Below are 23,579 nucleotides of genomic sequence, written 5' to 3' on the forward strand. Positions count from 1 at the left end.
TGCAGAACTGGCAACCGATCTTCAAGCGTGCACTTCACTGATGCTGATACTGATGCAGAAATGATTATATATGCTTTTATCTCTTCAAGTCTGCATTATTGCAATAGCCTTCTGACACAGCTTCCCTCTTTAATGCTATAAACCATCATCTTATGAAGGTTACTGTTGCTATTTTCCTACACACACAAAACTGTGTTAATTTCCAAGTCTTTTGCAATGTCTGAAAGTGTCCTTGCAAAAACAAATGTGGCTTTTTATTTTGGCCCTATGCATCTACTCCAGTCTGAAGAACTGTTGTTGATGTTTTTTTTGTTTTTTTTTTAATTTCCAATGTGTAGAGCTAGGCATAAAAAAGCAAGAGCTATCACAAAGTGCAGTAAATAGTAGATCTAGGAATAAAACACATGCAAGCAACAAGGAAGTCTTGTTGAGCTTCTGTGGTGATCAACTAAGCAGAGTCTTGCATAGGAAGACATGTTAAACCACTGTTCAGGTCAAAAAAGTGACATGTCAAGTCACATAAACGCCTGATGATTTGTCCTACATTAAATGTTGAGTTATCCATTCTGATAAACATCACTGGTGAGTAGTGGTCTAACCTATCAAGACCCAAACAGCCACTGGTGATCAAAAGCATCACCTGATGTAAGTGTTTAATACTTACTGATCCACTAATCCTATCAATACATGTAAATAATTGGTGTAAAATACAGTTTGTCATCTTTTCATGGTCATCAGATATGACCCATTTGGACATTCAGAGGCTCTGTAGTGAACGTGGAAACACCTACAATCTACAACATTGATTCACCAGTAAAATCCATGGAGTTTGATCAATGATAGTGGATGGACACACTTGTTTTTATGTTCAGTTTTTGATATCTTTGCTGAAAAACTCACTTGTTCTTCAGTTTTCTCTGTTTTGATATAATACATTTGAATTAACCCTGAGTTTTCATGATCATCTAAATTAAATGTAGGAAATTAAATACAGGAAAATGTATGATTTACAGTGAAAAATGCTAAATATATAGGATAATGTTGTAATAAATGGTGATAAATCACTTAAAAACGGCTAAACAGAGAGAAAAAAATCTTTTGGGAACTGACACAAAAATTCCACTGGGTCTTTATGGGTTAAATTAACACAATTAACATTTAGTGTAGACAGACACCGTCATCTTCTACATTGAATCACCAGAAAACCAAGGGAATTTGATCATTGACAGTGGATGGAGACACTTGTTTTTACGTTCAATTAGCCACTTTTACACAGGGATCACGGAAAAAAGGTGAAATGGTGATCCCAACTTTTTTTCCCACTATTGACCGAGTTCCACAGCCAAGGCAAAGGAGTAACAGAGGTGAGACAGGCTGAACTTTAACACAGCGGACCTGCATTCCGGAATCAAAGGGATGGTTCTACGTCGGAAATACCCTGAGCATAGCACACTCAAAAAAATAATTAAGCCAAAAATGTTGACTTTATGTATTTTAATTACATGTAAATTTTCCATGTAATTTTATTACGTAAGTTTAATGTAAAGAGTTGCATTTAATACAATGCTTTTTTCTATCATATTGAGTCAATATGAGTAAATTAAATACCTTCAGTCAGATTTGCTTTAGTTAATGCAAACTTTTACATAAACTGTTTGACTGTGACGCTCAGCCTTTTTATGTGATCTAGTAAATAAAGTTTACTTTAGTTGTTTAGATTCACTTTATACTAAGCATATTCACATTATGTTTGACTTTTTCAGATAAATAAACTTTAAATTTCATATATTCGAGTTACATTTTACTTTAAAATATTACTTCATGTTTATTAGAGCCAAGAATAATTTTTTTGAGTGCAGTGTTGCTAACCTTTCCAGAGTTGACCCATCTTTCATCGTTCCACAAATGGTAGCATAGATACAATCCTCCACCTGAAGTGACAACATCTCATGGATCTCGGCGTCTCCCCAGTTCGACATCTTTCTGGCTGCATTGATATGTTTGTTTACTGTACACGGCCTGCGCTCATTTTTAAATCCCCCCGGCGCAGACAGACAAATGTCACACCTTGGTTGCGGAACGAGAGGTGTTCTTTTAACATAGCATTCCGGAATCATGATTCCACCTTTATCACAGCTCTGTTACTACCTCCAGAGGTGTTACAGAACTGTGACAGAGGTGGGACCAAATGATCCCACCATTTCGTTTACACAGATGTCGAAAAAAGGCGAAATATTCCCGTAACGGAAGTGCTGTGTAAAAGGGACTACTGATGTCTTTGCTGAAAAAGTAACTTTTTCTTCCGTTTTCTCAGTTTCTGATATAATAACCCTGAACTTTAATCTGAGCTTTTATAAACATCTACTTGATCAGTGAATTAGATATAGGAAGATAACTGATTTAACTGATAATATAATAAATGGTGATAAAACACTTGAGAAAGGTTAAATCTAGAGTTAAATTAATTTGAGAACTGCCACAGAAATAGCACTGGGTCTTTATGGGTTAATAGTCTACTTACTGCAGTCATTATTTCTTCCCTGTCTCTTATTTTGATTGGAGGTTGCTTTAGCCTGTGGTTAGAAATGATGTTCTTTTTTTATATCAACCAAAGCTAATACACTCATACTCATACTGTCATTTTTTTTTGATTGTCGAAGAAATTTTGCCAAGATAAGACCCTTTTGAACTTTACTGATGCTCTAATGATTATATATGCTTTTATCTCTTCAAGTCTGCATTACTGCAACAGCCTTTTTACATGTGTCAACCACAAACTGGGAAACATTAATAGACTGAACAGAAATCAGCTGTACAACTTTTAACCAGGACAAAGAAATATAGATATATTATACCTTTTAGAGTAATTACACTGGCTCCTTATTTGTTCTAGGGTTGATTTTAAGATTTTACTGATCACTTTTCAAGATTTTCATGACTCATAGCTGCGGTCGCCGGTTACATCTCTGTCTCTCTCTTGGATTAAAGTGTGATGGTATTCTTTGTAAACTGGGCTGCTTAACCCATGGATTTAACAATGAGAAACAAGAAGTTACATATGCATCAAATTATTTTTATGTCTTGCTGAGCTGGATTTCTCAAGTAGAGGGAGTAGAGATTTACAACTCTTTGGAGGTTCCTCTTTGATATCTTTCTCCACTACGAACTGGGAGTATAGTATCTGTGGTGTAGACTGTAAAACAGAAAAGTGTTTGAAAATTAGCGTCATGTACATGTCTGAATATACCTGGTTTAGACACAGAATTAAGTGTAACCTGGAAAATGACAAGTTTGCCATCATCGGCCTGGAGGTAGAACGTCCATGTGGAAGTGATGAAGTTGTGGGGCTGACTCATCACGTCTTCCCAGAACCTTCGGACCAGGGTCAGGGGGTAGAGTGGGTGAATCCTGGGCATCGTGGCCTCCAACTGAAAACACAAACACCCAGGAAGTTAAACACTGTGGATGTCAGAGTTATTATAGCAGAAATAAAATACAAACATTTATCGTCAATTTCATCACGGATCTCGATTTAGTTTCAATGCACACAAACCTTTATTTTTAAACCGCCGCCATTCAGTTTTACTCTTTCTAGATATTATAACTATCACACCATGACATAGGAAGGCTGTAAAATGTCAAAATAAGGAATGCATAATGGCAAGTATTATTTTACGAACTACTGTTTTATATTAAATATTACTGTGCAGTGCCATTTTTCCATTAACACTGCACAAAAGATAGTAAAGCTCAGTCATTAGCATCTGCAACTAAATGAGCAGTTGAAACTTTAAAAAGTCAGAAACAGAAATAAAACCGCTTTGGTAACACTTTACTTGAAGGTCTAGTTTATAATGCATTAAGAGCACATTCATAAGACATTATAATGCATATATAAAGCATTATAAAAGTCATTACAACAGTTTATGATCATGTACAACAACTTATACCAAGGTTAATAAAGTATTATAAGTGTAGGCATAATGTATTATAAATTCAGCGTTCATATTTTTTACATCCATACCAAAGTGACAAGTGTTTGTAGGATGAGTCTCAAGTCCTAACACATTATAACCATCATAACGCCGGCCAGTTATAAAGACACAAAGAACTGCTCTGACATGTAGTTTCTGAAACTGAATAATGCCTTATAAACATCAATAATGAGTTACAGGATGGCTTTAAGAGCTTTTAGTAAAGTGACAATACTTTATTAGCAATTGTATGATATTATAACACAAGTATGATGATGTATGAGCAGTATGTTTTGGCTCTAAGTAAATAGTAAGTCAAAAATTATGCATCGAAGTGTTCTTAATAACTCTTTATTTTGCAAAAACAGAACATTAAAAGAACAGCGACAGTAAATAGAAGTGTTACATGTTGCTTTGTACATAAATAAAAAATAATGTGGCAGCTCTAAATCTTTGTTAATTCAAACACACACACTTATTTATTTATTTATTTATATGAAATCCCTAAAACAGATGGGTATAGGGGCCAGTGACAAAACCTAACAAAAGTTAACAACAGTTTTGGTGGGTGTCATTTCTGGTAGACTAGCTTGTATCCGGGCATGCACATTGCCAACCTACACCTATCAAAGCAGAGGTCTGACTTGAAAACTGTGAAATGGGAGTGTGAGCTATTCAATCAGCTGTGTGTGTGAGTGTGTATCAGGACTGTGTGAGAGGTCACATGATGAATGCCCCCTTTATTCTGATCCGTCTTCCTCTGTAGACAGCAGATTGATTCCCCTCTCCATCGATTGCAGCATCCTCTCCTCCGCTTATCCTCCTCTACCCACAAATCCCTCCTTCTTGCATCATCCATCACCTTTTCTCACTTTCACACTTTCTCACAATTTCTTCCTTTCCTCTCTTTATCCTCCCCTGCATATCCTTTTCATCTCATTTCGCTGTTCTGCTTTGGTTGCCTTTTTTCTCTCATGCCGCACCCCTCTCTCTCCTTTCCCTCTTTAGCCTTCTACATCGCTATCTTTCCTCTCCTTTCTTTTCTTTTCTTTTCTTTTCTTTGTATTTCTCTCTGTTTCTGCCCACCCTTGTTTCTCAATGCAGCCTCAAAGTTAGAGAGTTGATGATCTTGCAGGAAAAACTCCATCGCCAACACTGAAGAAATCAATAATGTGACTTAGTGCCAGTTAATGTGAGTAAATGCAGCTTTGTGTGCAACACTGCTCCGAGGTTGAGAGGAAGATTCAAACTTCATTTTAGGTTAACTTCTTTTACTATCTCATCAGTTTCCTATAATGGCTTAGTCTAATGAGATTTAGGTTGTAAAACAACACCTGCAGGTTTAAACTGTGAGGATTTAATGCAATCGCTGCAGCATCTACTCTCCTGCAGTCTTGAAAAGTTGTGCTGATCTTAAAGTTGACGATCCATCATTGGTGATGCTTTTCTAGGTGTGTGATTACCAGCTGTGTAGCAGTGATACTTATTCAGGAAGCGTCTACACTTCTCTGAACAGCTTTTTCCCCAACAAGAGGTTGTCCTCTTTCACAGACATTTGTCAGTAACCTGGACCTGAGTTGTCATCTGCTGTTTACATGATCACACTCATCATGATGTGACAGCAGTAGTGGATAGTTCCACTTCAGGTGTGATCTGAGCTGCACATGAAATTACCAACCAAGATTACGGACCCAAAGCTTCATATATGAATGTGATTTGTCTTGTCTTAGTATAGAACAGTGCACAGATGGAAATTTGCATGAGGCACTTATAGTCAGTGTTTTACCTGTCGTGAATGGATTTCAGCAGTTTGGAGAAGCAGAAAGGAACACCAGCATGGAAGTTAAGCTGTATGTGGACAAAGGCAACAAAAAACACTGATTTTATCATGTTTTTCCTCCATGTGGCACTGGCTCAAACTGATAAATTCGTTCTTGCTTCAGGTACCTGGTACTTTGTGTTCCCCTAGAGCAGTTTTCTCAAACTGTGGGGCGGGCCCTCCAGGGGGGGCGCAAAGGCTTGCCGGGGGGGCATGGGATCACTCCTGGGTGTTTTTCTTTTTCTTCAAGATAGAATATGTAGCAGGTGGAACTAATGTTTTAGCGTTGGAGCACCCTGGACTCATTTTAGGGACGTACAACAAACCAATCTACTGCCATGGGGATCTGTCACTAGAATGGACAAAGAGTTTAAGTTCGGAGAATGGACAAGGATTGGACTGGGGAAAAAAAGTGCAATGTTTCTGTCTTTGCACAGTTTGCACTTTAATGATCTGAGATGTACACTGTAAAAAATGACTGGAATTAACACCAAAAAGTTGTAAAATTGCAACGTAAAAAACCTGTAATTGACAATTCAATGCAAAGTTGTTTTTTGAAAAGATTTTTGTGTTAATGATTAAGTGAAATATAGCTGTAGTTCTTACAGGAAGAGTACGTGAACAAAACCAGATTTGTATGTAGAAATTATGTATTTATATGTATGTCTATATAAATTGCAAGACCATAATGTTGAAATAACAGCGTATTTGCTTTTTTTTTTTTTTAATAAAAAAGTTATTAAAAAAGTAAACATTTAACAATGTAACATTTTAAACTTGTAAATTAATGGGTTGGTAGAGTGGGTAGAGTGGCTCGTCCAATAACCAAAGGGTTGGTGGTTCAAATCCTGGCTCTGACTGTTCATATGTCAAAGTGTCCATGGAAGACATTGAACCTTAAATTGCTCCCAGTTGGACCTGGTGGCTTTGGAAAGTGCTTTGGACTCCATGAAGGTGTAGAAAATGTATAAAAAAAATAAGTGCAGTCCATTCAAATCCATTGTTAAATCTACATGTTTAAAATGTTAAATCTACATGCTACTCCGTAAATATGTTTACTGCTGGATGTGTTTTTTACAGTATTGTTCTGGTAACCACAGCTGCCAGTTTTTTTTTTTTTTCCGTAAAAACAACAGGAGTGTTTTTTTACAGTGTGCAACGTAAATGTACTCATGGGCTCATTGCAGCCACTGATATTGGTAAAATGTTCATCTTTGTTACCAAAATTTGTTTGTTGTTCTAAAAAAAGTAACTTTATTGTCATAGTTGTAAGATAATTGCCCATTTCCAATTTTCATTTGGACAATTATTGTCTCAGGGGGCAGTCTTATTGAGTTTGTTTGTATTATTTAAGCAGAAATCTAAGTTATTTTTAATTTGAACAAAAAAAACTATTCAATGAAACCAAAAAGTATTGTTACAAAATTTATGTTTCTTTCAATAAAAGTTATAATTGCACTGCTGTTACAATGTTGTTGGGGTTGAGGGGAGCCTGGAGGTTTTTAAACCTCCAATGGGGGGGGGGGGGGGGGGGGGGGCAGAAAAACATTGAGAACCAATGCCCTAGAGATGCAGTACTCCCTCAGTGAAGCTGGACATCCTGGTAATGCCACGACACACTCAGAGGAACATCTGCACCCACGTATTTGACCAATGCCTGTGAGTGTTTGCAGTGTTTGCTTGTGTCTTGTGAGTTTTGTCCCTGTTCTCAGTGTTCAAAGGTATGTATCCACACAAGTTTAGTAATAAGTGTGAAAATGAGTCCTGTCACACATTACACGGAATCTAGACAGAAATGATTCTAGAGAAAATACCAGGACTATCCACAGCTTTTAATCAATGTTAAGTTGAGGTGTAAGAAGTTGTGGAAAAGTATTTTGGTATCAGTTTAGATGTAAATTATACACATAATAGATTCACCACTATATTTTTCTGTTCTCTTCAAAGTCACATGACTCGTTCAACAAAACCAGCAATTTTACCTCACCAAGCACAGGTTTTGATGGTCCACAGTGACCTCAGGCTATTAGTTTGTTAGTTTGTTGGTGGACCTGCACTAATATGTTAAAGCACTCTATGGATAGGAATCTCAAACAGCCTTTCACAGCCTGTCATTAAACCTGTTTTTCTGGATAAGTGGTATTTTTCTTCAAATCATACTTTTGTTTAACCTTTTCATGCATAGTGGTCACTACAGTGGACAGCTGTTTTACTGCTGTTCTCTTGTATATTCATGGGTTTAGTTGTTTTAGTTGCATATCAGCCAACACAGTGGACACTTATGCACCATCCCATAATACACTGACATTCATACCAGTACTGTAACTAAACCTGATCTGCAGTAACATATTTTAGTGTTAATGAATTGCTAGTTGTTATCAAACTGTAATTAACAGTTTTCTCAATCAAAAAGTTTTTTTTTTTTGTTAGTTTTTTTTTTGCATATTATCTCCATGAAGTGAGTAATAACTACTATTAGAGTATGTTAAAATGAGAAAATATCAGATTAGCTGCATTAAAATGTTTTAATTTCATTGCTTTCACATACACTACAAAAAAAAGTTAAGGATATTTTAAATTTTTGGGCTATTTTTTTCATTTGGGATTCTTGCACAGTGCTTTTTACTTTTTTGTGTGTGAAATGAATGAAAACACATTTTTTTTTAATGACCAGACATAGTTTTATTTACAAATGGCAAAAATGACAAAAAAAGACAAAAAAAAAAAAAGAAATATCCTTAACTTTTTGTTTTGTAGTGTAGTTTATCACTTTCTGATATTTGCCCTTTAAATGTTTCTTTGCTTCAAAAATTAACCCCATGGTGTCCTGCTGAGTGGAGATTTTTGTAACTCAATAAAAAAACAGGTCCATTAAAAAAAAATTCATGCCTAAAGAGGAAAAAAAAAGACTCAGGAAAAAAAAAATCTTGATTAAGTTTCTCATAATTCATGCATTAAAGGGTTAATAAAGTACTCACAGATGCACGTTATAAATATGCACATACTAGTTAGCATAAATTGGATAGTTTTAAAAACCAGAAAACTTCATTCCACACATTGTATTTCTGTTCTCTTTCTAACATAGTTGATGGTCACTTGAACTGCAGATCAATGAGTTAAGTTACAACAGACAAAGTTTGTCTCCTTTCACAGTATTATCCCTGAAAATGTCGAAAAGTGCCAGACTGTCAAATGTTATCGTCAATCTTTGAAGCTAGTCACTGAGCAATAAAACAAACGTGCCAAGTGGGCAGTACCAGCTGGTTGAGGGATTATGCATTTTCACTGGGGTGCTGGATCTGCCATAACACCTCCCAGCCTTAATCACACTCATCTCCTGCTGTGGCAGAACATGTCAGCTGGTATATTTAGATCACTTCTTTCACAAATGACTGGAAGTAGGTGAGAAGAGGTAAAAGTCAGGTGAGATACCGTATTAATGTTCTGCAGGAGCATGTGATTGACAGCGACAGATGGTGGTGGACTGTTGTGATCCCCTGCAGAGATGACTGCAGGGTCTTCAGTGACTCCCTTGGTGGTCACCGATCACCAGTGGACACAATTAGTCCTTTTAAACACTTCAAACAGAAATGCATTCTCATAAACACACAAAAACCGATCGCAGTGACTACATCCACCTGAGTCCTGTTTCTCAGTCATTAGTCAAAGGTGATGTGAATATACCAGCTGACAAGTTATGGTTCAGTAAGAGGTGACTGTGAAGAAGGCTGTGAGCTGTTATGTCAGGCTCTGTTCCTCTTTAATATGCATGAACCCATGGCCAGATGGCACTACCCAGTTGCAGAGACTCAGCGCTGTGAGGTGTGACGACAATGCATGTTTCTAATGATGACGAATGCTAATAATGTGATGTTCAAACTGTGGGACATCTCCATTGCATTGCAGATTAGGCTGCGCCACATTTCCCATAAAATGCGGATAGCAGTTCAGAGGTGTGGAAGCAGCCTGTTTACCATAGTCATGTATATGCAACCAGTGTTGGGAAAGCCTCTTGGAAAGAAGAGCAAACCCAACACTTACATGGATGTTTTGCAAAATGAACATTTTTTCTATGTTCAAGTCTCTTTTAACAGGAATTTAAAGTTTTTTTGGTGACACTTTACTTGAAGGTCTAGTTTATAATGCATTAAGCGCACATTCATAAGACATTATAATGCATTTATAGTGCATTATAAAAGTCATTACAACAGTTTATGATCACGTACAACAACTCATACCAAGACTAATAAAGTATTATAAGTGTAGGCATAATGATTTATAAATTCAGCTTTCATAATGTTTTATACATCCATACCAAAGTGACAACAGTGTTTGTAGGAAGAATCTCAAGTCCTGGGTTATGTAACACATTATCAGTTGTATGATATTATAACACAACTATGATGACGTATGAGCAGTATCTGCTGGCTCTAAGTAAGGTGTAAATCAAAAATTATACATCAAAGTGTTCTTAACTCTTTCCCCGCCAGAGCATTTTCCAGTGAGTTGGTAGCCAGCGCCAGCCGTTTTGGTCATTTTCACTAATCTTTGGAGGCTCACTGAAAATGTTGTGTTAGGAGTATGTGAACACTGAATACATCAAAAGAAAGAACAGAACTTCAACTTTTAAACACAAAAAACTATTTTATTCTATCTTTATTCGTTCGTGAGATATAAACATTTGAATATTGGTCATTTTCAGGAAAAAACTGAATTTTGAGCAAAAAGCTGAGAAAATTGCATTTTTTCCAAAGATATTGATTTTCAAGAGAAAACTGATTTCCTATTTACATTTTTGACTCTTTCTTATTCACCAACAGTAACACTATCTTCAAAATCACAAAATAAAATAATAATAACAGCAATAATAGTAACAAACAGCTCTAAGATATCCCATCATTCCACAAAATGTTAGGGGAATCCACACCAAACTTTAGACAAAACATCTTGTAAAGCACAAGGTTCCTTCTAAACTTATCACATTTACATACATCAGTTATAAGTCTAACACATAGTAGTTTAGCTTTTGGATATAAACACCTCAATATTCCTCATTTTCAAGAAAAAAAGAAACAAATGCACTAAATACTGTAGATTTCTGGCCTTTGGCTGCACCAGGTCCTCCTGTTGGACCAGCTGCTGTGTTTGATCTGTAAATAATTCTGTGGACATCTAGTTATTTATCTCTGTATGAATATATGTATTTATTTATTTCATACAAAAGCCAAATCCAAAAGTGTCTTCCATGTGTCCTGCTGACATTCTACAGCTGAATCTGTTCTGTGTCCTCAGTCTGAATCTGAACTCACTCTAACAGATGCAGACTAGCTTTCCTTTGTCTTGTCCCATGTCTGTATGTCTGTCTTCTCCTTGAATGTCCCCTAGAAATGTCTCTTTTCTCTTCCTCCTGCCTGTCATTTTCTCCGTGTTGCTCTGTGCCCCCCCCCCCCCCCCCCCCACCCGCACCTCCGTGTCGGACCTGAGCCGCTCCGTGTTTCCCGTGTTCCGTGTCCGTCGCCCTCACCTTCTATTTCTCCGTTCCTGTCTCTAAATGGTTCTTCTGTAGCTCCATCATATATTGAATTGTCAGACTCTGTCTCCATAATCATCTTTAAGGCTTTTGAAACTGCGCGCGGTTCCTGCAGTCTGCACTTCCTCATTCAGTGACTGCCGCTGGATGCGTTGCCATGGGATACGGAGACTCCAGTGCAAAAACGTTAAACCCGGCCCGTCATTTTTCCGAAAAAGCTGCTTAATTGTTTGTTTTTGGACTAAGGAAAGTAATTCACATGATCCACAACACCTCCAACTACAGTATAACAGTGAAAACACGGATTGACGGAAAATCTCGTCATTGGCGGGGAAAGAGTTAATAACTCTTTATTTTGCAAAAACAAAATATTAAAAGAACAGAGACAGTAAATAGAAGTGTTACATGTTGCTTTATACATAAATAAAAAATAATAAAGCTCTAATAAAGCTCTAAATCTTTGTTTATTCAAACACATACTTTTTTTTTTTTTTTTTTTTTTTTTAATAAATATGAAATCCCTAAAATAGATGGATAAAGGGACCAGTGACAAAACCTAACAAAAGTTCTCCACCTAAAAAAATAAATTCCCTCACACTGCTTTGGTATGGATGTATAAAACATTATGAAAGCTGAATTTATAATACATTATGCCTACACTTATAATTCTTTATTAACCTTGGTATAAGTTGTTGTACATGATCATAAACTGTTGTAATGACTTCTTTAATGCATTATAAATGCATTATAATGTCTTATGAATGTGCGCTTAATGCTTTATAAACTAGACCTTCAAGTAAAGTGTTACGGTTTTTTTTTTTGTTTTGTTTTTTTTTACCCATAAAAACCCAGTGCTACTTTTGTGTCAGTTCCTAAATGTTTTTGTTTTTTTTCTATATTTAACATTTCCCAAGTGATTTATCACTATTTATTATAAAATAATTCTCCATACTTTGCATTTTTTTCAGTTAAGATCTGATATTTTCCAATATTTAATGTACTGATCATGTAGATCAGGGGTGTCAAACTCATTTTAGTTCAGGGGCCATATTCAGCTAAATTTGATCTGAAGTGGGCCAGACCAGAAAAATAATAACATATTAACCTATGAATAATGACAACTCCAAATTTGTGTCTTTGTTTTAGTGTAAAAAAAACATTAAATTATGAAAATACTTACTTTTAAAAACTATCAAAAAAAAAAAAAAGCCTGAAAAAACTGAAATTTAAATTAAAACATGTAAGAAAATTTTGTGTAATTTTAACAGTATTCTGCCTCCACTTCTCATATGTCCATGTGCATTATGGATCAGCTCTATAAAGACACTAAACACTCAGTAACAGGCAGAAAAGAGTTCAAATTGGGCTGAATTTTCTTTAGACATCTCAGGTTGTTCATATTTGTTCAGGTTATTCACATTTTAGTGTGACAGGATAGTTTGTAAATGTAAATATTTTCATAATTTAATGTTATTTTTTGCAGTAAAACAAAGGGAAAAAAATTAAGTTTTTAATTCTAGATTTTTTTTTGGCTTAGTTGAAGATTTTTTTTTTTTTTTTTTTCTTTTTTTTGGCTTAATTCAAGATTTTTTTTTTTTTTTACCTCATTGAAATTTTTTTTTTTTTTTGCTTAATTGAAGATTTTTTTTTTTTTTTTTGCTAAATTCAAGATTTTTTGCTAAATTTGAGATTTTGTATGGCTTAATTGAAGATTTTTTTTTTTTTTTTGGCTTACTTCAAGATTTTTTCTTTAATTCAAGCTATTTTTTTTTTTTTTTTTTTTTTTTTTTTTTTGCTTAATTCAATTCAAGACTGTGGAATTTTTGCACTTGGCAGAAACATCCCCGGGGCCGAACTGGACCCTTTGGCGGGCCACATTTGGCCCCTGGGACACATGTTTGACACCCCTGATGTAGATGTTCATAAAAGCTCCAAATAAAGTTGACGGTTATTGTATCAAAAACAGAGAAAACTAAAGAAAAAGTGTCTTTTCCAGTAAAATATATCATTAACTGAACATAATGAGCCTCTGAACATCCAAACTGGTCATATTTGATGACCATGAAAGGATGACAAACTATAATTTACACCAATTATTTACATGGATTGATAGGATTAGTGGATCAACAGGTATTAAACAGTTTCCGTCACTAGATAATTTCAGTTGGTGGTGGATGTTATGGTCTTTATTGGTTAAACTCCGGTTAATTTGCATCTTTTTGGACAGGGGAAATGGAAAACATAGGAAACAATAGCGTAACACCCCTTTGCCCAGTGCTTCCTTATTGTAGCTGTGTGTACTGAATCTGCACCAGAAACACCAAATATAGGTGATTTAGTGTTTTGCAGTAGATCAAGGTCAGTACAGACACATTAAGGAGATGGATGCATATGGAAGAATTAAATCAAATCAAATTTTATTTATATAGCGCCAAATCATGACAAGTTACCTCATGACATTTAACATATAGAGCTGGTCGTAAACAGACTCTAGAGCCAGTTTACAGAACCCAACAGAATCCTTGGGACAAAATTTACAGAATATAAAGAATACACTTCAACAACTCCAACAGACACTTTTAGCTAACTTAAGTTTATCATATAACTAATTGTTGCTGCTCAACTTCATCACAGACTAAAGCCTCTGCATCTACTATGTCCAGTATTTAGTGAAAGTCTGTGGTGTCCACTGTTTAAAGTCTCCAGGAGACAATAGCACAGTATGTCTGAGCGTTTGTGTGCATCTGTATTAGAGTGAACACGGCATTAGTTTGATTAACTAAAACTAATGGAGTTGAAACTAATTTGTGATTGGAGAGTAATCCAATTTACTAATTCATTGTTTTGGGCTTTTCACTTTGTGTGATAAATAAGAACACTTGAATAATAATGAAACTGTTAATATTTTATGCAGGATTTCAGGTTAATAATAACACATTATGACTTTGCAATTTCTGTAATGCAATGCAAATTCTTACTCGAGTCTGTCCTCAGAACAAATCTTTTGCATTAGAGAGCTGATTCATTACACTATAATAAATATTAAAATAGGCATAAGATAAGGACTAAGTGCATTAAAAAAAAAAAATTGGTAACACTTTACTTGAAGGTCTAGTTTATAAAGCATTAAGCGCACATTCATAAGACATTTTAATGCATTTATAATGCATTATAAAAGTCATTACAACAGTTTATGATCATGTACAACAACTTATACCAAGGTTAATAAAGTATTATAAGTGTAGGCATAATGTATTATAAATTCAGCTTTCATCATGTTTCATACATCCATACCAAAGCAGTGTGAAGGAATTTTTTTTTTTTAGGTGGGGGACTTTTGTTAGGTTTTGCCACTGGTCCCTATACCCATCCATTTTAGGGATTTCATATTTATTAAAAAAAAAAGTATGTGTTTGAATTAACAAAGATTTAGAGCTGCCACATTATTTTTTATGTATGTATAAAGCAACATGTAACACTTCTATTTACTGTCTCTGTTCTTTTAATGTTTTGTTTTTTTTAAAATAAAGAGTTATTAAGAACACTTTGATGTATAATTTTTGATTTACACTTTACTTAGAGCCAGCAGATACTGCTCATACGTCATCATACTTGTGTTATAATATCATCAGTCATCCTGTAACTTATTATTGATTTTTATAAGGCATAATTCAGTTTCAGAAACTACATGTCAGAGCAGTTCTCTGTGTCTTCATTTCTGGCTAGAGTTATGAAGGTTAGAAAGTGTTATGTAACCCAGGTCTTGAGATTCCTCCTTCAAATACTGTTGTCACTTTGCTATGGATGTATAAAACATTATGAAAGCTGAATTTATAATACATTCTGCCTACACTTATAATACTTTATTAACCTTGGTATAAGTTGTTGTACATGACCATAAACTGTTGTAATGACTTTTATGATGCATTATAAATGCATTATAATGTCTTATGAATGTGTGCTTAATGCATTATAAACTAGACCTTCAAGTAAAGTGTTACCAAAAATTCTATGTACAAAGTATTACATGTTAACTACTGTGAGATGTGAAACACATGTATTATGATGTAATAAGTGGTACCAGATAAAGGCTAGTATAAGTATAAATAAAATGGACAGTTTAAAATTGGGTGTTGACATTGAGTATTTGTGTGCAATATAATGACTAGATTATCAAAACCATTATTTGCGCTCACTTGTTCTATTTACAGGGCAGAGTGTGTGACTTGGCGGGACAGTAGAAGAAGCAGGTTCACAACAGCTGTTACTATCTGGCAGTTCTGTCTTAGTGATAATGAAAGAGCGCTTGTTAACTCCAAAATTAACACCTGGGGAATGTGTCGGTTGGTGCAGATAGGGCTTTATCTGCTGGAAGCTGTGGGAGTGCTGCCCTGTGGACATTCCCCAGAGGCCGAGAGAAGACCTGGGATGTGAAAGTAGCCAAAGGGTCGACTGAGGGTCACATACTGGAAGACATGACATGAATGTCTTCAGGTCATCTTACAACATGAGGAAGACTACAACCTGGGAGGTAGGAGGGAGGGACCAGGCATCATTCAGAGATTACAGATACTTTATTAGCATTTCTCTAAGTCTATTTTACATTTAAAGCATTCTTTTATTTATTAAGTAATATAAAATATGAGTATATATCGGCTAAAATTTGCTTAGAGTTCTTATTTATGTCTTTGTGCATAAGAAATCAATATAAGTGAATCCCCAAAGGAACTTTGTGTTGGTAAATGCAAGTTCTGCAAATTTACAGGATTTCAGTTCTATTGTAACATGTTGATGGTCATATGAACTATGTTTTCAATTCAAAAATGTTTAATTTCATCACAATTAATGCTATATTTTCATGTCATAAACGGCCAAGTTATATTTTAACTGAATTTACCTGAAAAACAAATATTCTATTCTTTTAGATTCCCCAGTTTTTCTAACAAGATTCTATCCTACATATCACATGTTTTATTTTTACAGGTTGCAATATGGAGTATGGTGCTGATCCATCCTGCTTATGTTACGCCAATACATACATTAAGAATGTCACACATCACTTTTAAATCAAGTTTTCTAATAATAAGCATTTTTATAAAGAAATAACAATTCTATATTGTTATTTACTCTTTAGTATGATGATAAACTATACAATAAATATTTATGATACTAGTTTTTGCACAGGGATCATTTGTGGAAACGGTGACATGGCTGCCGAGCATCAGTATGATGGGATCCGTAACAACCATGTCACATCCGTCCACTGCCACATTTTGTATTTTTGTTTCAGCTGTTATTGTTTAAGATCCACAATACTAACATTTATGAATAAGAGGAGAATTAGCAATAGTAAGTATATAAGTTTATTACTAATAAAGTACTGGTACTGACCAGATCATCATGGGTAATGTCACGTCCGTCCACCAGCAAAACTTTTCACATAGACGTACTATTCAAAATCCAGTACTTCTGAAAATATAGCTTCCACTGTCAAATAATATCAGTAGTCTGTGCACAAATGTATTAGCATTATTTCAACACACTTCTATACATTTCTTACAACTTTTTTTTTTTTTTGACAAAAATGGCCACTCATTTGACCCCCTAAGTAAATTTTAGCCGATACTGTATATCATGTAGAGCCTATGAAATACATGGTACAATAATCGTACATATTACATGAAAATGTGTATATTTAGATCAATTTCAAACAATGACATATATGTCAAGGGCTTATAATTTTATGTATATATAGATTTTTTTTCTATTAGTCTACATAGCCCAGCCAAAAAAACACTATTTCATTAGCGTTGATTATGACACGAATTCACTGGGGCATAGTTTTGAAACGCTTATACAACGTCCCAACATTTTTTACCATCCTTTTTAGGGTATATATCATTACTCAACATAGACCTGACCAACTGAAGCAACCCCAGATCATAACACTGCCCCCACAGGCTTGTACTGTAGGCACTAGGCATGATGGGTAATCACTTCATCCACTTTTTGAACAGGGGAAATCTCGCCTCATCAGACCACACAACCTTTTTTCCAAAACAAACACAGTCCAGTCTTTATACTCTCTAATAAACGGATGGTGACGCTGCATCAGTTAGAGTTAAAGAACATATTGTGGCTAAAATATATTAATCACATTAGTAATGATCCAATAGGAGGATCTGAACCATTTCCTTACTTAAATCTAGATAGAGACTTTTTTTGGCCAGGCTGTGTATTATATACTTTTTATGTAAATCATTTCTGTATCCAAATGCACTATGTATATGACAACAGTATTATGTTTTATAGATAACAAATTTTGCAATACAAGTATTGATATTTGGACTTATATATCATATAGTGCATTTCTGTGTAGGACAACGGTTAAACCTGTGTCAAGTCTTTAGTTTTTATGTTCCAGCGCACTGAATAAGTAAAAAAAAAAAAAAAAAAAAAAGTAAAATAAATGTATTAACTCTAATTATTGTCAATTTGATTCAACTTGAACCTCGACTTGATTTTTCCATGTGTTTATTTAAATTTCAATGACAGCACAGTACTGCTACTGAGGAAATACAGTCATAACAATGGAAAATGAATGCGGCCTTGTCTTTCCCCCCAAAAAATGGCAGAAAATAGACATTAGACAACGTTTATGTCAGTGTGAGAAGTGTGAATGGTTCATTGTGAGATTGTGGTAAATTATGGGAAACTATGTGTTAGTGCAACATAACATTAGACTTCTAATGATGATATTTACTCCTTAGGTATCAAAATGAAAGTTGATTTGTCAGTATTCAATAACATCTAAATAATTCACCATAAAAGTATTAGAATTGGGTTCTTAGGCCTGTGGGAGAGTTGACATAGCTAAAGAAGAGTAACAAAGTACAAAGTCTTAATTAAAAGGACAGAAGTCTGCAAAGTAACAGTGTTCTTACACAGGGAAGTGAAAGAACTTCTTAGTGACTTGTTGATTACAGGCCACAAGAGTCACACGACGAGGGAATGAGAGACGCAGACAGCTGTCCGATGCCTGGCATGCTGTTACCACCTAGCAAGAGGGGCTACCTCAGGTCACAGAGAAAAGAGACAAACACACACTCCAGATGGTGAAAGTGTATTTACAGTAGCGCTGCCTGGCACTGAATGTGCTCAGAGGCTTGGCTGGATAATTAGATAACTTTGTGTTTGCCAAGAGTATACAATGACGACCAGCCAAATGTGCGTTTTTTATCAAGGGCATGTAGTTATATTTGATTAAGTCTTAAAGTGATAAATGGCCATATTTATTGTGGAGACAATTGGCATTTTTCCGCATTATACTGAATAGTCGGAGGGCTGAAATGGAGTTTGTGCAGCAGTTTGTGTGTGCAGTTTTTAGTCAGGTTTGGGGATGATTGATTTGTGTATTTGTGCACGAGTGTGTGTGTGTTTAGGGTTTGGATGACAGCGCTAAACAGTCACCCAGGAGGTGTCACAGTCATTTCAGCGGGTGTCATAAGGCCACTGGGCGTGTCCAAATCAGTATCCCCCATTTAAAGAGTCGGTGTCACGCCACTCAAACAGCTCAATACAGCTGTCAGTCACTGCTGTCCCACCTAAAAAAAGGCCAGGAGGGGGTTCTGGGGTGTGTTTATGTGAAAGTGTGAAGAGAGGCCTTTGGGAAACACTGACTAATCAGATTCCAGCACCAATCTCTGGGACATGGGATGTCTTCTCTGAAGGATAAGTCAAATGAGTCAGGCAGGGCTGGGACCTCAGTCAACTGAAGGCAAAGCAGTAATGTGTGGAAGTGGGAGGGTGTGAGAAAAGGATGTGTGGGGTATTAGTGGCTGCCTCCACAGTAAATATGTCAGAGACAGTTATGTAAGAAAGGACTGAGACATTAAAGACATTACAGGAGACATTACAAAACATCATCTCTTTCATGTAACTATGAAACATCTGAACTGTAAAGACATTTTTATCAAGGCAGAAACTGTTTTCTGATGGATTTTAGAGTCAGTTTTCTTTTGTAGCCTTTTATAATGGCCATTGATTTATACAAGTGAATGTCTGCCTCCTTCTTTGTTTATATCTGACACGAATACACTTACTTTTACCGTATTAGACAGAGAAATACAACAGCTACACAGGCGTGAATACACCATCCAGTTGTTTGCAGTTTTAAATTCAGTGTCAATTTCAGTGTAAATTTAAACATATTACATTGAATAAAATAGACTGACACTGTACATTATTCAGGAAGACGGTGCAACATAACTTTTTGTTTTTGGCCAGTTCTCTTCTGTTTTTACAGATGTATCTACACAGATGAGAGGGAATAAGACCAAGGAGATGTCCATACATATTTTACAAATACACACTGATGTGAAAGTCTGTGCACAGTGCACATACAGAGATCACAACTTAACAGCAGCACACAGAGTACAGTACAATGGGTATGAAAAACTGATCAGGTCTGTTCAGGAAGAACAACACTTATTTCTAAAAATAAAAATAAAAAGTAAAGAAATTTCAACTTGCAAACACAATGTTCAGTGAGTGGTTTGAATGACTTTCTGATTAAGAACAAACACTTTAATACTTATATTTTATGCCTGTTTCAGGGTCAGGTCCTTGAGAAGTTTTGGCAGTTATTATAAGTTTGAAAATTGCATGATTTTTTTTTTCTCTTTTTGTCTCTAACTTGAGATAAATGTGACTGAACTTGACAACATGCAATCAAGAGTGTGTGCTCTCAAACTATAGATAAAAAACTGTATCATCTGCATAAAAACTTAGTACAATAGAGAATTTGATAAATAGCATTGTAATAAAACCTATTCCTGAAATTGAGAGTAACTTTTTTTTTCTCATACTGAAAATAACCATCCATATAATTTATTCTATAAAATTTAAATCTTTGTATTTTCTAAACATTGTGCAAAACAGATACTAATTAAGACATTTACACATGTGAATACTGGAGCTACCCCTTTTACATCTATATTATCTTATATCGCGTATATTCTATTTAACTAGTGGCTGCAGATACAAAAACACATTTCACTGTACACAATACTACGTATAATTATAATATATCTTATCTTATCTTATCTTATCTTATCTTATGGATTTAGCTGTGCATTCTTCCGAAGACAGTTGCAGATATGGAGTTAATCTCACATTATTATATTTAGAAAGTTGTTTATCTGAAAAAAGCTTCAAATGTACAAATCTAAATCGGTACTAAGTCAGTAGTAGTAAACTGAAACCTTACATGTATTTGGATAAATGTCTGTAGAGCAAAGAAAACTCATTGAATTGAACTGAATGAATAAAATCCAAGTTCCCACTAGTGTGCAGGACTTCTTTTGACCTTAGAGCTGTTTTTCCGATACACCTGTCCCTCAAGGCTTGTATATGGGAGTGCATGGGACAACTTTGAAGTTTTGCAAACACTAGGATTAATTTACTATCCCTAACATAAACTTCTTTTGCAGCAAACTCTCCGGTGGACTGTTTTTACGGATTTTCCTTTCCGCTTCCAATTAACAATCTTTACAAGACCAGGATGGCGCACATGTACGACCGACGGTTCAGAGGGGTTTACGTTCAGTGTCAAGGGTCAGCTAAGTTTAGTAGAGCCCTGGAGAGGGAGCGAGTGTTTGACCAGAAAGATAGACAACTGAATCCACCTCTTGCAGGAGCAGCTAGCTCCATATTGAATGTTAATCAGGGGAGGGGGCCCATGCACTCCTATTGTCTGGATGAAAGAATGAGATGTCTTTCATGTCCTGACGTTAGCAGCCCTCTGGGTCTCCTGGTATCAACCCTGCTGATCTGTCTCCTGCTACGGGGAGGGACTTTGAAAATGAAAATGCTTTAAATGTGTGCAGCTACTGATATGATAATGATCAAACTGTGATCGGCGCAGACTGAGGCTCGACAAGGAAGCAGCGAGCTACGTCTTCATTGTGTACTTTGACTGATTATCACATTAAAAGACACACTTTGTTAAGACTAAAAGAGAATATGCTTAAATGTGTTTCCTGTAAATTAGCATGCAGAGAGCAGATGGTTTACAAAACTAACAAAATCGCCTTTAATGCACCTAACACTCCAAGCCTCCCAAATACACCACGGTCAGACATTTTCTACCCAATGATTATTTTTTAACCTGCTGCGAGTAGAAGATGAGAAAACATAGCTGAATTCAGGCATTTCATGTGTGTGGTCACCGCCAAACTGCCAAAATGATTTTCAATTGCTTTCCTGTGATTGTCCTGAGGCTTGGCACTTGCATTGTCTTCTTTTTTGCAAACCCCACCCATCTGGCACACCAGACAGGTTAAAACAAACACCCAGAATGATGCAAACATGAGCTGACCCATGTGTGCTCCCAGCTGCCCTTTTCTATTCATTTGACGTCCTCAGTTAAACCAACGACTATAGCTTACTCACAAAAAAATCCTGTGATGATCAGAAGAGAAGTTTAATGAAAGTTTAGCTCACTGAAATATTGATTTAATACATTTGATCGACCTATAAAGGATGATCAGGGATGGAAGTAACAAAGTGCAATAACTGTTTGTGTACTGCATTTGTCTTTGTAAATGAAGTGATCTCCTACACCAGGGGTCTCAAACATGCGGCCCACCAAACGTTCTAGTCTGGGCTGTGGGATGAATGTGCAAAGTGCCAAAATTCCACAATCAAGGCTGTGGAACTCATTTTAGTTCAGGTTCCACATACAGACCAATATGATCTACAGTCAAATAATAACAGCATAAAAACGTATTAAAAAAATAATGACTATATTTTCTTCTCAGTTTGATGTGAAAAAAATTATCTTACATTATGCCTATAAATAATGACAACTTCAAATATTTGTTGTTGTTTTAGTGCAAAAAATAACATTAAATTATGAAAATATTTACATTTACAAACTGTCTTATAACAATAAAATGTGAATGACACTGGTCTGCAAGGAAAAGGCTTCCAAAATAAAAGTAATGAAATTTTACCACATGAGAGTCACTGATAAAGAAAAATCAAGTCAAAAATGCTGGTTGGCTGAACTTTCCAAGACACAGCCTTGGGTCAAAATGTGAAATTCAAGAATTAACGAGAGAATGGGTTTGACTCAAAAGGAATATTTGTCTCAGAGCTACAAGATCTACTTCAAAACACTGTCTGCACATTAGAATACATTCACTTTACAGGTTCTATTTAGTGGAAGACTTATAAAACTATTATATAAATGTACATAAACCAATGCATATGTGTAATAACATTTAATCATATACCTTGAAAACATCAGCAAACACTTTTGTCATTTATTTTCCAATTAATCTTATTAAAATACGTAACATTTAGCACATTTAATCTCTGAAGCAAATAATTTCTTAAAAACTTGTAGACCAGTGTAATCTGAACAAATATGAACAACCTGAAATGTCTAAAGAAAATTAAGCACAATTTTAACAATTTCCTGCCTGTTACTCAGTGTTTAGTGTCTTTGTAGATCCGATCCATAATGCACATGTAGAAATGATAAGTTGAGGCATAATATTGTTAAAAATTGCACTTGTTTTTCTTAAGAAATTTCAGTTTTTTCAGGTTATTTACTTCTTTTTTTGGGGGGATAGTTTATAAAAGTAAGTATTTTCATAATTTAATGGGGTTTTTTGCACTAAAACAGAGACAAAAATTTGGATTTGTCATTATGTATAGGTTATTATGTTATTATTTTACTGGTCCGGCCCACTGGAGATCAAATCAGGCTGAAATTGGCCCTTAAAAGAAAATGAGTTTGAGACCCCTGTCCTACACCAAGACAGAAGTTACCCATTTAATGGAAGTGAGTCAAGATGGAATTTCACAGACATAAACACACAAGACTTGTAGGTCTTAGACAAGACTTAGATTTAATGGAGCAAACAGGTTTATTACGCTTTGTATAATCTCTGTTTGTCCAACGGATAGCTTAAAAAAACTCAATCTGCACAGATGAATATCAAAAATATGGGTGGTCACACTCAGTGCTTTTGCTGAACTTAGTGGTCTAGTAAATGCAAGCTTTCTAGTTTCGATTAATAAAGTTGAGAGTATGTAACATCTAAACCCACCATGTCCTCACGCCTAAATAGCAATGATCGATTTCCTCTCACTTACAAATCTAGTAACTCTACAAGTAACGCAGACCTGTATGTGCAGGATGTTTCAACAAAACTGTGAGAAAGTGAAAGTGAACTCCACACACCTT

This window comes from Sphaeramia orbicularis, chromosome 21, assembly GCF_902148855.1.
Source record: "Sphaeramia orbicularis chromosome 21, fSphaOr1.1, whole genome shotgun sequence".
NCBI lineage: Eukaryota > Metazoa > Chordata > Actinopteri > Kurtiformes > Apogonidae > Sphaeramia > Sphaeramia orbicularis.